The 3623-nt window shown below is 39.2% G+C and overlaps 1 pseudogene; it reads left to right on the forward strand.

Annotated features, from left to right (window-relative positions):
• Positions 1-2594: 2594 nt before the first annotated feature.
• On the forward strand, positions 2595-3350 carry LOC147711229 (uncharacterized; annotated as a pseudogene).
• The last annotated feature ends 273 nt before the right edge of the window (positions 3351-3623 follow it).

Genomic DNA, 3623 nt, shown 5'->3' on the forward strand with positions numbered 1-3623 from the left:
CGCTAACTGGTGTTACCGACAGCTAGGTAATAGAAAGATAATTTTATCTCCGCTTTCTTGGCTTTTAAAGCCAAAAAAGTGGAGATAAACCCCCTTGATAATATGCCCCTTAAATTGCTAGTGTCCTTTACACAATTTCGATAATTCTTATGTGTTTTTGAGTTTTACTATATTTGTTAGGTTTTGGAATTCAATAAAAAATTGCTAGTACTGCTCTAACTTAACACACATTTCTCTGAGTAACTGCCAGCTGTTTGTGAGATAGCCAGCAGGGTTTTCTCTTAGGAAGGTAGGGAGACCCGACTAGGATGTCTTTATTTAGTTGGTAATGGCATCCCCTTTCCAAATTGATAACCCACCTTCTGACATTGGGGATTGTATGGTGACAGCAAAGGGACAAAACTGCAACCATCTGCAGTTAATGTGAACTTGACTTGGGTAATAGAAGTCTTTTTTGGGCATACGGTCACAGAACACGCAGGGAAACCTACCAACTCAGCATTTCTGAAAATAGAGATAAAGGGTCATCAGGGAGAAAAATTTAAGGAGGCATTGCCTACTAACCTTTTGAAGCTGGGTGTTCTGTGATAGAAATATCATTGATTTTCACAGTTTTATGGCTTCCTGTTGTGAGTGTCCATAAATAAGCATTTTTGGGCAAAAATCCTTCCTAATCACTTAGCATTATAGATATTCCAGTAACATTTCTGGACACTAACATTCCTTTTTATTTTCATTGCCAAGCTATGCATGGTCATTAGAGATTGAAGCAGAGTGTCGACAACCCACCATAAAAACTCAGCAGCAAGGTTCACCCTCAACATCCTACCACGCACCCACATCACCTGGATCAATGACAGAATATCGACAGTCAGAATATCGAGGTACAAAAATATTGATGCAAAAATATTGATGTCCAGAATATCTAAGACCTATCTACATAATGGTAAGTACAAAAATATCAAATAAAAAATATCGTTGTGAAAAATATCGTTGTTAAAAATATCATTTTTGTTTAAGGTTTAAAAAAGAATGTAAAATAAAGTAAATAATACATATAAATAAAAAAACATAGTTAAACCTATTAGAAAATGTTTAAAATTATAAGTAATACATATAATGTAAAAAGAAATAAACATATATATGTATAAAATATTATATACATACTTACTTAATATTTATAAAAAATATTTGAATAACAAATTGTTAAAAAGCATATTAAAAATTATGAATACATATATACACATACATCAATAATATAAAGTAAAAACAAAAATCATTTATAACAAATTAATATATATATATATATATATATTTTTATCTTGCACACTAGGGAAAGTGTTGGATTGCAGGGGGGTAAACATTACTATTCCCACTCTAGTGAGTGCAACAGTAGGGAAAGTTTTGGATAGCATTGGAATAAAAATAACATATCCCACTCCAGTGAGTGCAACTGTAGGGTAAGTTTTAGATAGTGGAGGGTTAAGATTAACATATTTATCAATTAAATAATTATTAACCGCATGCATGCGGGCGTTATTTTGCTTGCACGCTGAGATTTTTAAAATCGCATGTTACGTGACGAGCTGGGCTCGTCATCAGCGTGCGAGCGGGCTACGCCATGACGAGCCCAGCTCGTCATCAGCATGCAAGGGGTTAAAATGAAATAACCAATTAATAATTAATTAATAATACAAACATTTACAAGTACTAATAAATACATATTAATAATTACTTTATTTTAATTAAATTACTTCCCACCCTATTCCCCTATAATCCCACAACCCTCTCCTAAAAAAGCACAATTCATATAATGAATACCCAAAATAAAAATAATGAAGTACATGTGCTATTCTTCTGCCCTGCCTACATCGGTTCTAGGAGCAAATGGATTAAACCCATGTGTTGATGTTGGGCATCAGATCTTGTAAAGAGGCGGAAAGAATACTTCAAACAGATACTGCACAATTAATTGCGTACAAAATACTGGAAAGATGTGTTCTACCACAGTTAACCCAACACTTGGAGAACATCAGGCTCCTTGACCCTCACCAATCAGGATGCAGCACTGAAACTGCAATCCTAAACGTCATAGACGATCTACACAAATCACTTGACTCAGACCAATGCTGCCTTCTCATTCTCCTAGACTTATCGGCCGCTTTCAATACAGGTGATCACACACTGCTCCTCAAAGTCCTTCAAGAAAGAGCAGGGATGGAAATGATGGTCCTAAACGGGTTCTCCTCCTTTCTACACAACCGCTCGCAAAGAATAACAATTAAAAACTTTTAATCCGACCCACTACCCGTCATCAGAGAAGACCCACAAGGGTCAGTACTCTCTCCCCAACTCTTCAATATCTACATAGAAGCCCTCACCACATTACTCAGGAATTCCAACATCCCCTTCCACCTTTACACAGATGACACACAGCTATATCTGGAAACCACCTCCATGGACGACATGCACAAACTAAATGGCACGCTCAAAGAGGTTCAACAATGGCTCTCACAGAACCACCTTAAGCTTAATCAAGAGAAAACTGAAGTTCTACTCATTTGCAACAGAGATGAAAACCCCCAAATCGAAGAATGGCTCAAAGCCGTCGATGCCCTCAATGGCACCCTCACGCCAACCGACTCGGTAAAGTCCCTAGGTATCACCCTAGACCCCAAACTAGACATGAAAAAACACATTTCTAGTTCCGCCAAAAGCGCGTTTCTCAATCTGAAATTTCTTTACAAAATAAAACCCTTCCTTCCTCCGAAAGACCTTCAACAGGCCACTCAAGCACTGGTGCTCTCCAGAATTGACTATGGAATCGCAGCCCTGACTGGGTCAGCCAAATCCCACCTAGGCCCCTTGAAAACCACCCTCAATGCCGCAGCTAGAATGGTCACAGGAACCAAGGAATTCGATCACATTTCTCCCGCACTCAAGGAGCTGAAATGGCTCCCAATTGAACAACGAGCCAACTTCGGAACAGCATGTCTTACGCACAAAGCCCTTCTCACAGGCAAACCAGAATACCTGGCCGCAAAACTCAAAAGGGCTGGCCAGTCAAGGAATCTCAGAAGCTCCAACACGCTCCTTCTCATTCCATTGAAATCTCAGAAACACAAAACCACAAGTAAATCCTTTGCGGGAAATGCACCCAAGATCTGGAACTCCACCCCCCCCCCACATTAGAACGACCTCCTATTTCCCGAAATTCAAGACCCTACTCAAAGCCCTCTTCCTTGAGCGCACCTGAACTTAACTGGAAGAACACAGGACACACCGGAAAAAACTCGACAACGCACCACATCCCAGTTGTGGTCAAAAGATCAGTTGTCTCAGAATTTTAATCACCGGGATTCTTCCACACCGTGTCCGACTTGATGGAATCTCCTCTCGCAATCAGCAAAGGAACTCCTCTGTTTTATACCCCGCAGCCGCAACCCTCCTGTTGACCACAAGAACTGTATGGTAATGGTATATGCAATGCTCTTAAGTTTACCAGATGTGTTTTCTGCCTTTGCCGTGAAGGCGCATTATTGTACCTGATGTGAAGCGCTCTGATACCCTTGGGTCCAGCTAGCGATATACAAAATTTATAATAAATAAATAAATAAATAAAA

This window comes from Lissotriton vulgaris, chromosome 5, assembly GCF_964263255.1.
Source record: "Lissotriton vulgaris chromosome 5, aLisVul1.2, whole genome shotgun sequence".
Lineage (NCBI taxonomy): Eukaryota > Metazoa > Chordata > Amphibia > Caudata > Salamandridae > Lissotriton > Lissotriton vulgaris.